Source organism: Onychostoma macrolepis, chromosome 23 (genome assembly GCF_012432095.1).
Source record: "Onychostoma macrolepis isolate SWU-2019 chromosome 23, ASM1243209v1, whole genome shotgun sequence".
Classification (NCBI taxonomy): Eukaryota; Metazoa; Chordata; class Actinopteri; order Cypriniformes; family Cyprinidae; genus Onychostoma; species Onychostoma macrolepis.
In genome coordinates, this window is record NC_081177.1 from 28,807,625 (window position 1) to 28,820,475 (window position 12,851).

Genomic DNA, 12,851 nt, shown 5'->3' on the forward strand with positions numbered 1-12,851 from the left:
AGACTTTAGAAAAGAGGGCCCACCATGGCCAGAGGAGAACTGGCCCCCCGACTGAGCCTGGTTTCTCCCAAGGTTTTTTTCTCCATTCTGTCACAGAGGGAGTTTTGGCTTGCTTAGTTGGGGACACTTCATTTCCAGCGATATCGTCGTCTTGATTGCACAGATACTATTTAAACTGAACTGAGCTGGACGATAACATCACTGAATTAAAATATGAAATGCCTTTAACTGAAAATTGAGTGCTTAATCTTGTCATTTTACATTATTGACACACTATTTTCCTATTTTGATATTGGAAAGTTGCTTTGACACAATCTGTATTGTTAAAAGCGCTATATAAATAAAGGTGACTTGACTTGACCCTTAAAAATTTTGTCTTGACCCCATGTATTTTAGGGAAAGCTGTGATTGAAGGTAAATATGCATGTCATTCTCTAAATTTCAGCTCATGGGATCAGCCAGGACTCGAACTGGGGACCTTCTTGCTGCGAGACAACAGTGCTACTGAGTGAGCCCCATATAAGCAACCTCCTACATGCCAAATTAAGCAATGCGTTATATTTTTTCTCAGCCGCTTGGCTACTGAATTTACATGATTTAAAAATTTCAGTTTTTATTTTTAAAAAGTACTATTGATTTCTTTAGGGGCAAAACGTGTAATCTTACTCCCCATTGAAAGTGTAACAAATGAAGCAGATGCTCACTGTATGTTCAGCGATTTAGGATAAAACTGAATTATGACCAATAAACATTTAAGATTAGATTTAGATAAGATTAGATTAGATTAGATAAAATAATGTGGGATGCACACGAGGCTAATATGATTTCAATATGTCACATGACTATCCTTTAATCAGTGTCCAGTAACTTTTAAGTAAGTTTTAGAGCAAAAACCATCTAATGTACCACAGAAAACAAGGCTTATTTTGTATCTGAAATCCAATTCTTGTAAAAGGTATCATGGCACTGGGATTCTCCTTTCATATTATCTTGTCCAGAAAAGCACACATGCATGTACAGTAGACCCATTCCAGAAAAATGTGCATTTCACTGTAAGGCATTCTTTAATAAATCATATTAATATTGACAGTGGACTCTGATTAAGGATTTCCTTTGATTTCTCTTCTTTTCATTGTCTCATCTGTCAACACCTTGTCACTTTTAAAAAAATATCTTGTTTGTCTTCTTTCTGTCTACTTGAAAAGCCATAAGCTGCTCAGATAAGCATCAGGGAAATTTATGGGGGCAGATTGGAAAAACAGAGCCGTCAAGAAAAGAGCACTGGGCTTTCAACATTTCCCCAAAGACCCATAGACTGCAGCTCCCATGATGCATCAGTATGGAGGTGTCAGGGAAGCAGATCAAATCCTCAGACAGTTGCTTCTTATTTTAATATATGATGTGTTTGTTCAAGCAGGATCAGACATCAAACTACGAGAGGATGTACGCAGTATTCACATTAGATTACAACTGCATTTACATGTACGCTTCCATACTAAAGCAGGAGATTTTAATGGATCCATTGCCAAAGTTTTCATAAAATGTTACTATAGAATGGTGCCATAAACTTATAGAGAGCAGTAGTGCTGCCTACTTTTTCAGGGATTTAAAAAAAAAAAGTCTTGGTTGAAGCGTTATAAGTCATGAACCAAACCAACCAACTAAAAGGTGAATCACAACATTACAAACTTTGATTTGAAGCAAAAAAGTATTTGAAAATCAGACAAAAAAAAAAAAAAATTGTTGCGCGCTAATGCAGGGAAAACCTCCTGAAGCAAACTGGGAGTTAAGCGCCTTGTGTTAAGTGTCCAGCAACCATCCGGTTACAAGTCCTGAGCTTTAGCTGTCACAACACTTTGTTAAATCACATTCATTATTACTGAGAAAACAGAGTGCTTACTTAGCTAGGCAACTGTACTTACATTAAGCTTACAATAATATTTCAGCTACTGTATGTATAAGCAACACCAAAACAGTATGCTGGAGCTTGCCAATGAGATGAAAGGTAGATATCGGGTTTAGACTGTTGAGAGGCTTGAAAAGATCCTTACAAAAAGCCTGTTATACAGTTAAATATCATCTGCATAGCAGTGGTTAGAGAAATTGGTTTGGCAGTGTGGAATATTGTAAACAGTTCCAGAAAAATTTATGTGAATTTAAGAAAAGATTCCACCCAAAAACTCTGTCATCATTTACTTGTCCTCATCTCGTTCCAAACCCATGAATATTTGAGGAATTGTGCTGGTCAATCTGTACTGGTTACAATGAATGGGACACTGAGGCTTTCAACAAACAGAATGTAAAATCATTATAAATGTAGGTAACACTTAACACTAAGGTGTCCTTGTTACACGTTCTTTGTACTTACTATTATAATAGCAATAAATGATGCATAATTGCATGCAAGTAAACCTAAACCAAACCCTAATCCTAACCATATAGTAAGTACATGTAGTTAATTAATATTACTCAGTACTTAAATGTATAATTACACTGTAATGAGGGCACCTTAAAATAAAGTGTAACCTAAATGTATGATAAAAGTATTTCATATGAATTTTGTTTTATATTCCAAGTCTTCTGAAGTCATATGACCCATATGTAAGTTATTGACTGAAAATCTTTCCTCTCAGTGAGCTGCAGCTGGATCAATGAGTCAGTGAGTTGAACTCAGTTCAGCATGATATGATAACAGTTTTATTTGATCAACCAATTCATTGAAAACATCAGACTATATATTGTTATGCTTGTTCACCGATTGGACTCTACAAGAAGTGCACAAAGAGATCTTACAAAGCTACAATACGTATGGCCTCAGAAGACAGAAGTGTACAGTGCATGAGTCACATGCTTTCGGTGCTTTTGCTTTGCTGAAGGACTACAGAAGATCAGTCGGTAACACTTTAGTATAGAGACCAATTCTCACGATTAACTAGTTGCTTACTAGCATGCCTATTTTGATATTCTACATCCCTAATCCTGCAAACTACCTAAACTTAACAAATACCTAAGCAGCAAATTAGGAGTTTATTGAGGCAAAAGTTGTAGTTAATGATTTGTTAGCAGCGAGTTAAAGAATTGTGCTATAATAACAAACAAATACAAATACAACTCATTATATACACTATAAACGCTTTAAAAGAGACAGACATGTAGATGTTTGTGAAAGATATTTTCTCTGTTTTGGAGGGATGATCATTTTTAAATCATACCCTATTTATTGCATCAAAATTTGTTAATACTGTACTATAGTTAGGGGTGGATAATTGTATCAGTTGTTTATTATTCATGCTACAATATATTACTGTTATAGTTTTATTAATAACCATTGATATATAGCTGATTACTTTGTCTAGTGCTCTTATGAATGTTTATAACATGATTTGTGAAAATTTAACTACTATACTGAATGACATAGCATAGACTTCTTCATGGCTAGTGTTTGCATATTTCATTTCATTTCATTATGTAACCTACTTGTTCTACAGATCTGTGTACTAGTGTTAAATACTGTTAATGTTTCTGAGAGATAATATCATGATATTTTTGCGTTTCCCTTACCGAATGCCGTATCCTGCCAGCAATAACCCGTCCAAGGGCTTTTTTGATTACTGTCAGTTTGCAACCCAAAGCAGTGTTGCCAGACATTGCTATTAAAAACGAAAAATAAATTAAAATAAACTGAAATTATTTAAAATCTTTTGCAAATAAGATAAGATAAAGATATCGCTGACCCTAAACTACAACTTCCTACTTTATTAACTAACGTGACAAATTAAGTGGAAAAGACTAAAAACACTTATAATAGTTGGATCTGGCAACATGGAAGCTGCGCCTGCGTTTTATACATCATCTGAAAGCTGAATAAATAAGCTTTCCATTGATGTATGGTTTGTTACGATCGGACAATAAATTGGCTGAGATACAACTATTTGAAAATCTGGAATCTGAGGGTGCAAAAAAATCAAAATATTGAAAAATAGAGGGTTGGAGCACGGCTTTGAGGGTGCAGGACAGTGTTGATGGTGGAGTTTAGCAGGCAGGCCGTTATGTCTGTATTGGTGTGAAAAAGAAGAGAGAAGATTGGATGAGAAATGCATGCGGAGGAATGAAGTGCCTCGTGAAATTTATAAAAACAGTCGGGTCAAAGCTGGGTTTGCCTCAATTTCCTCTCCATGGAAGGTTTCAGAGGGAGCTCATATGGCTCGCATACAGGCATGAGCTCTTCCTGGAATGCCAGGCAGCACAGACAGGAAGTCAGAGTAAAGATAAAATGGTGCATAAAAATTCATGCATAAAAATGGTGAATGCATAAAGCAGCAGTTGTGGTTGGCAGAAATAAGCCTGAGCTCCACTAATATAGGCTAGCAATCAAATCCACTAAAACACAATTATAGACCACCACAGGAAATATGGTTCTAACCAAAAACCTGTCATCATTTACTCATCCTGGTGTTGTGCCAAACGTGAATGGTTTTCCTTTTTCTGTGGAACAAAAACTGCAGGAAGATGTTTAGCAGAATGTTCACGCTGCTCTTTTCCATTGCAAGAGCATGTGATAAAACATGATTCAAGAACCTGCTCAAAAAAACGTGTGTTATTAAAGAGGTCATATCAAGATAAATCAGAATCTTATTTGATATTCTGACATAGAGGGTTTAGTGTATATGTTATACAAAACTATACTGTAACTGCATGATCTCAAAACTTCCTCCCCAGTCCAAAAACAGCATTTTTGAAGCTAAATTGCAAAATGCACTGAAATCCTAGGATTTGCAAATCAACAGCGCCTATTCAGTGTTCAGCAGCTTGGCTCGTGAGTCCATGACTAAGTACTGCTGCTCATTTCCGATGCGAGGAGGGTCTTAAAGAAACAGCAGCAAAAGCAGCACAGAGAGAGAGAGAGAGAGAGAGGAACGGTAATTAGACTGTTTTTGGAGCAAAGTTAAAAGTAGGGGGAGACTGGGTATGGTTGTAACATGGGGAGAGTTGTAACAACACCATTTCCACCTATTAGGGATAAGCTAGGAGTCCTATGATAATTTCATTATTTACCCACTTCCGCACCAATCTTATATGAATGGTTGTAAAAGCTGTGAATAGATATATGAAGATTTTATAAAGAAAAAAAACTGATTTTGGTGTAAGGATCCATTTTAAAACTATACTTTGCTTTGTACTTAAATAGGCAGATTAAATCATATAATTTACATTAGAATAAATTGTAGATTCTCTGGCAAAATGTGTTGCATTTTTAAACTGCTAATTTAAAACCATTATGCTAATACAGCTAACTAAACACTGGATGATAGGGGTGGGATAAGTTGTAAACATCCACTTACATACAACTGAGAACTTTCATGTTGTCTGTATGGTGTTTTTTTGGCAGCTCAAAGCCAAAGGAATGTGAGTAAAATGTGCCCTATGCAGTTTCTGGACCCACCAAGCCTGCACTCTAGAGTTATAAACATTGGTTTGACACCACTGTGAATCTGTTTGAGAAAATTCATACATAAACACAGTCTCACACACAAATTTACATAGTTTTTTTGTTAGATCTACATATTCTTTATCCCGGTACACTGGAGTTGAGTGTTCAGTAAGCATGAATACTGTTAAGGAGGTTTGTTCTAGTAGTATAATTTACACACACACACACACACACACATTTGTTTTTGTGAAAAGTGGGGATATAGGCGTAATGGTTCTTATACTGTACAAACTGTATGTGCTATTGCCCTACACCAAACCCTACCCCTTATGGGAAACTTTCTGCTATTTCAGATTTTCAATACACTCCATTCTGTGTGATTTATAAGCGTTTTGAAAAGTGGGGACATGGGTCAATGTCCTGAAAAGTCACCTTCTCCTTGTAATACCTGTCATACCCTTGTCATTATACAAATGTATGTCCTCATTTGTCACAAAATGAGGAGCACACTCCTGCATCGAACAGAAAGTGGATTTGAGCTGTGGTCATTTGTAGAAATTGCGATACTGTTTTGTAACGTTCTTTTAGATTGTTTCAATAAACCTGTTTTTGAAGCATACTTTATGAGGTGGCTGCTGTTTTTGCTTCTTTTGTCCGACTGTTACAACTGTTACAACAACCCCAGTATGTGTTACAACCTACCCTGGTAGTGGGGAAGATTGTAACAAAGGCACCCCATGTATTTAACATCAACTTATAAGGGTAGTCTTGCAGAGTTTTGAATTGTTGCCTTTTGTAGTGAACAAATGTGGGTGCTTTGTATAAAAGTTGTTGAAACAAAAAGTGTTACAACCATACCCGGTCTCCCCTTATATATAATCTCTCACTTTTAGATTTTATGTAATGTTGTTTATGTGTTTTGGATGCTGTGGGGTGCTGCTGTGCTGGAGTTTCTGGTGCGTGTCCTTAAAGGAAAAGAACATTGGTAGCTCTTAACAATACATTTTTATTACTTAACATGACCTAACTAGTGCTGATATTGTTATTTAAAAGTAAAATTCATTAAAAAAAATGGGTAACAATTAACAATAAGGCTCAATTTGGTTTACCTGAATTTTTTTATATGAAATAAAATTAAAAATATTCTAAAGCATTTATAAGTCTTAGTTCAAATTAATTTTAGCATTTACTACTGCATTATTAAAATCTAAACTTGTTTCTGTTAATATTATTTATTCAGCCCTGAGCCAACATGAACTAACAAAGAACAGTGGTATTTTTTATTAACTAACATTTACAAAGATTAATAAATAATGTAATAAATGTATTGCTTATTGTTAGTTAAGTGAGGGATAATCAACAGCTAGCCGTGCGTTAAAGGATTTTAATGCACGACGTGGAGGCCAAGAACCACCCAACACGAAGTGCATTTAAAATCCTTTAATGCACAGCTAGCCTTTGATTATCCCTCTTATTCCATGGTCATTTGCCAAGTTATAGATAAGTTAAAAGTAGTATTGTTCTTTGCAGCGCAATATTTGACCGAATGGGTAAAAATGACAGTTATTTTTGTCAGTTACGGCACGTTAGCGCTAGCATTCTGCCCGCTTCAAATCAGACACAGAGATTAAATAGTGCGGTAAGACCACATTTATTTTAATTAATTATAGCATGTATTTCAATTAATTATCTATAGATCGATCAAGAGAGAGAGAGAGAGATGTGTGTACCTGCTTGCTGCATCTGCGCTTCTTTCTCTACAAACAATTACTTCAGAAACAGCTATTTTACCACCAATATAATGTAGTGATCTAGTATCTAGGCTATTTTATTTTTAAAAATCACGGGGAAGCGTTGACAACAAGTTTAGATATCACACTATAGAGACTGTGTCTGTTCCCCGAACTAGAAAATACAAAAAAACAATTTAAGAGTAACAATTTGATTGACGTTCAACAAATAAAAAATGTATATAATACAGAGAAACAAATGATAAAGCTTGACTTACTGAATATCAGGTCCCTTTCTACGAAAGCGCTTTTTGTAAATAATGTGATCACTGATCATAACCTAGATGTGCTCTGTTTGACAGAAACCTGGATAAAACCAGATGAATACATTATTTTAAACGAGTCTACCCCCCAAGATTACTGTTATAAACATGAACCGCGTCCAAAAGGCAAAGGGGAGGTGTTGCTACAATTTATAGCAATATTCTCAGTATTTCTCAGAGGGCAGGCTTTAAGTATAACTCCTTTGAAGTAATGGTGCTTCATATAACATATAACAGTTTAGATGCGGTTGCTCCTTTACGCTTAAGGAAGATTAAGGAAAAGAGTCCAACACCGTGGTATAATGAGCACACTCACACCCTAAAGAGAGCAGCCCGGAAAATGGAGCGCAGCTGGAGGAAAACTAAATTAGAGGTATTTCGTTTAGCTTGGCGGGAAAGTACCCTATCCTACAGAAAAGCATTAAAAACTGCTAGATCTGATTACTTTTCGTCTCTTCTAGAAGAAAACAAACATAACCCCCGGTATTTATTCAATACAGTGACTAAATTAACGAAAAATAAAGCATCAACAGGTGTTGGCATTTCCCAAGAGCATAGCAGTAATGACTTTATGAACTACTTCACTTCCAAGATCGATACTATCAGAGATAAAATTGTATCCTTGCAGCCGTCAGCTACAGTATCACATCAGATAGCGCACTATAGATCCCCTGAGGAACAATTCCACTCATTCTCTACTGTAGGAGAGGAAGAATTGTATAAACTTGTTAAATCATCTAAACCAAGATGATAGACCCGATTCCATCTAAACTACTAAAAGAGCTGCTTCCAGAAGTCATAGATCCTCTGTAACACAGTTCGTAGATCGGGAAGAAGGAGACGGAAACCGGCGAACATTCAAACAAGGTTTTAATAAAATAACCAAACATAAAAGTAAAGCGGCAGCCCCTCATGGACGACTGCCACACACAAAACACAAATCAAAGTCCAGGCCTGGTCCTCTCTCGTCTTGCACTGTCGTTGCTCCTCTTTTTATCCTTCCGGAGCTCCTCCGTGGGACTCGAGACCGGCGAGTGGCGCAGGTGCCGCTCATTATCATTAACTCGACCGGCCTCGCTCCGTTCCCACGGCTCTCGGGCCCCGCCCCACTCGTTACATCCTCTTTTGGCTATTATTAATTCATTATTGTCATTAGGATATGTTGTTAGGATTGTTATTAAGCCTCTCATTAAAAAACCACAACTTGACCCCAAAGATCTAGTTAATTACAGACAGATCTCGAATCCCCCTTTTCTGTCAAAGATACTAGAAAAGGTAGTATTCTCACAGTTATATTCCTTCTTAGAGAAAAATGGTATCTGTGAGCATTTGAACCTTCTGTAATAATTGCATATGAGTCCCTCAGTTGTCCTCAGTGTGAAGTGTGTAGGTTTTCAACCTACAGCAACCGGAGGTATATATATCGCCAGCCAACCTGGGCATGGATGTTATTTTCCACACCATTTTCCCAGTAAAAATGTTTTCTTTTTCAATTAAATATATAAAACTGGGCAGCCACTGAAATACAGTCACTAATTGCAGACTCACATATTTTAATATAAAGTAGCTGTCAAAGTTAATCACAAGTCTCAAACTAAATCAAAGGCACTGCACTATTATTCTCTGCACAATAGTAAAACAGCATGCTTTCTGACCACTGGTTCAGGCTCCAGCCTTATTCACACACATGAACACACATTGGTCACTTTACCTTCTTCTGGCACTGCTTCCAGTTACCCGCTGACATAAATAGGGTGCCACTATTTTGTTAAAGCTTGTAAATTTTAGGTGCCTGGTTTTTCTCTTTCCTCACTGCATGAAGTACCATTTTCATTTCTGTGGTTAGAGAATAAATGAGTATAAAATGAGTATGATCCATGCCTGCAGCTATCAGAAAGCTAACCATTACCACAAAACCCCAAATGTATCAAAATTAATCTTTGATCAAGATTAAACATGCTTGCAAACTTTTAGTAAACACAAGTTTTTGCCACCCTCATCATTCATCAGTGCAAAAGCAAAGCCCTAAACAAAGTAACTTTATACAAGGTTTGCTTGCATGTGGTATTACCATCAGTGATGGTCTTCATAAGCTTCCATCCTTAGATGTTTCCATCAAAGATGCAAGTGTGTTTTGTACAAAATTCAAATAACACAATATACTGTAGTTATTGCCTCATGTCAATCATGGTTGTTTTGTGTAGATGAAAGGTTATCTTGTTCTGCACACTCTTTTAAACCTGTTTCATTTGAATGGTGCTCATTTCACACTAGTTAAAGCCCATATAACATTCAACATCACACAGTCATACAGCCCATCAAATCCCCCCTGCTGTCCACAGCAATGGACAATTAGCCTCTCTCTCCATAGGTGACACAACCAATACCATCAAAGAGTGTTTCCACATCTGTAGTGAGGTTTAATAGATGCACCTGTGTGCACACACACACACACACATCCAAACTAAACCATGCATACCACCTGAACACTTTGGTTTGTACTAAACCAAATAGGTTTACACTGATTCTTGAGACATGCATGGGACAAAACATATCCAGCATTTTTAACTGCTATTAGGTTTAAAATTGAAAACATTTTCAATTGTAAATGTTATAAGGGATTAATAATAGAATGTATTTAACACAATTATCCCCTTCAGTTTAATTTCATCATTATTATAAAATTAAAATATGTCTTCTCACTACATCTAAAACAGTGTGTTCACAGAGAAGGGTCCAATCATTCATATGCTATAAAATTAATAAAAATGCTAATGAAAAATTGCTTGTTTTATCAAAAGCAATGCTTAATAATATCTAATATCAAAGCAAGGTTGTTTTCAGTGTCACATGCATGTTTCATAAGGTTTCAAAATCGTGTCGCCACTTTTTGTCAACACCATCAGACATTCATTAAAATGCAAAAAAAATAATAATAATAATAATTGGAATATCAGGGGCAGCTGTCACTCTAAACGACCCCCTTGCTTCATTCCTCCTCTGCAGATTACATCACTGGCTCTGATAAGTTTTATAGTTTTAGAATATTTCAAATCCTAATGTTTATATTTCCTGTGTCACAAACATGATATGTCAACACCATCTTCCAATTTCTGAGGAAATTATTTGAAATATTTAGATATTTTTTTCTCCTGAAGCTCCAGCATCAACAGAAAAAACTAAATGGCTACTACATGAACTGAATTTGTTTTGTGAAAGAAATGCCAAATTTGTCAACACCGTCAGATGTCCACAACTACAACTAATTGTTTTATTTGTCTATTTAACTGTTTTGTAAAAGTTACCTTAGCAGATACACAGCAGACATACTGTTCTGAGATGAGAGAAAATAGATATTTGGGTCCCACTTTATATTAGGTGGCCTTAACCACTATGTACTTACATTTAAATGAATAATTTGGTACAATGCACTTATTGTGTACATACATGTTTTTACATTGTACTTATATTTTTAAAACTACCTATATGTAATTACATCTGTATTTGATTTCTGTAATTACATTTATAATTACACTGTTGACCCATCCCTCACACCTTAACTCACCCTTAAACCTACCTACACCACCAAACCTGTCCCTAACCTTACCCCTATCCCACCTCAATAGCAGCAATAGTGTTTTGCTATACAGTATGAACACAATAATTACATTGTACTTATTTTTTTATGTAAGTACATAGTAGTTAAGGCCACCTAATATAAAGTATGACCGATATTTGTTTTCCAAAGATATATAAATGTGCTTAAATGTGAATCTTGAAAAAAGCTTTATAAACAATAACATACTCACTCTTTATTGTTTTTGTTTTAATACAGTAATTGATTGATTCAATTAATCAAATTCAGGTTTTCTTCACCACCGTCAGATGAATATTTTGAAAATATTTCATTATGATATTTTATATTTGTTGTGGAATTGTTGGTCACATGTGAAAATGTAATCTGTCTGCTAACATGAGAATATGTTTTGAAATGTTAAAAACATCTTGATTGCTTGATTGCAAAATAAGGGATGGCCAGGTAAAAAAACACATTTTGATAAAAATGATGATTTTTCCAAAAGCCAATGGAAAATCCTATTCCTTTTTTTTTTTTTCTTCTTCTTTTTTTTCAAGGAAACCAGGATGACATGAACTGGGTTGTTGTTGTTTTAAATGTAAATGATTACCTCGTATTTTTATTATTATTATTATTATTATTAATTTCACATTGTGCCAATCTACCTGTTCTACATCTGTGGTGGCTTTTTCTGGGTCTCTCTCAGCGTGAGGTCCTGCTGGCTTTGTCTGTAGTCTGTCCTAAATTAAACCTTTCATTAATGTCTTTATATAATGCTTAAAAGATCAGTAAAGTTCCATGACATTACAACAATGTAATATAAAGGAATCCATTATATGATCTAATGATGTTTATTAATAATGAGTGTTAGTATGAAACCATTGTTTTCTTTAATAGGCTTCCATGGTGAGAGTTTTTTGTGAATGCACACAGAGAAACACGTCAGGCACTGAGCACACCCAGAACCAGAGAGCCAAAAATGAGCCCAATGCAAAGCAGAAATGAGACACAACACAATACAGCTCCTGTTGTTAAGACCCCCCGCCCCACCTTCCCCCAACATCTGCACAATCATTAACAGATGTCTGAGCTCTCTGAACACACACACACACACACACAAACCTGCACATGCAATATTCTGAATGGCACAGTTATGACCATAAATCTAAACCTTACAGAATCTGTAAGATGCTTAACATTTTTTTTATATATCTTAACTCACACTATATTGTTGCCTTCTCAAGCATCAGCACGTAATATTAACACTCTAGTAATTACTATTAATTAACAAGAAACTCGGATTAACAAATTAGTAAGTAATAGTACTAGCAGAATGAAGTAATTCACTATTAGTTGATCAGTAATAATCAGGGTTTTGTTTTTTTTTGTTAGTTTCAGAGCACTACTAAGAGCTACTACATATAGGTTGATATGAATAATGCATAATGTATCATTAATTCATAATATATCATTAATATCATTAATACTCAAGTATTACCAAATCCTTCAGAAGGAATTACTAATTATTTGGATCAGTATTCTATAACATGGTAACTCTCTAGTAATGACTGAAATCACTGTAAGCTTTTGAGGGTTTTGTAAGGTTTTTGGATAGTAATGTCTCAAGTCTTACTACATCCTTCTAAGCGAATTACTAATTATTTGGAATAATATTCTAAAGTGAGGATGGTCACACATGGGGTGTATTAAGGGATCTAAAATATGCTCATGCAGAATAATATGGGCTTTATAATTGTTAATAAACCACCAACATGCAAGTAATATGCAAG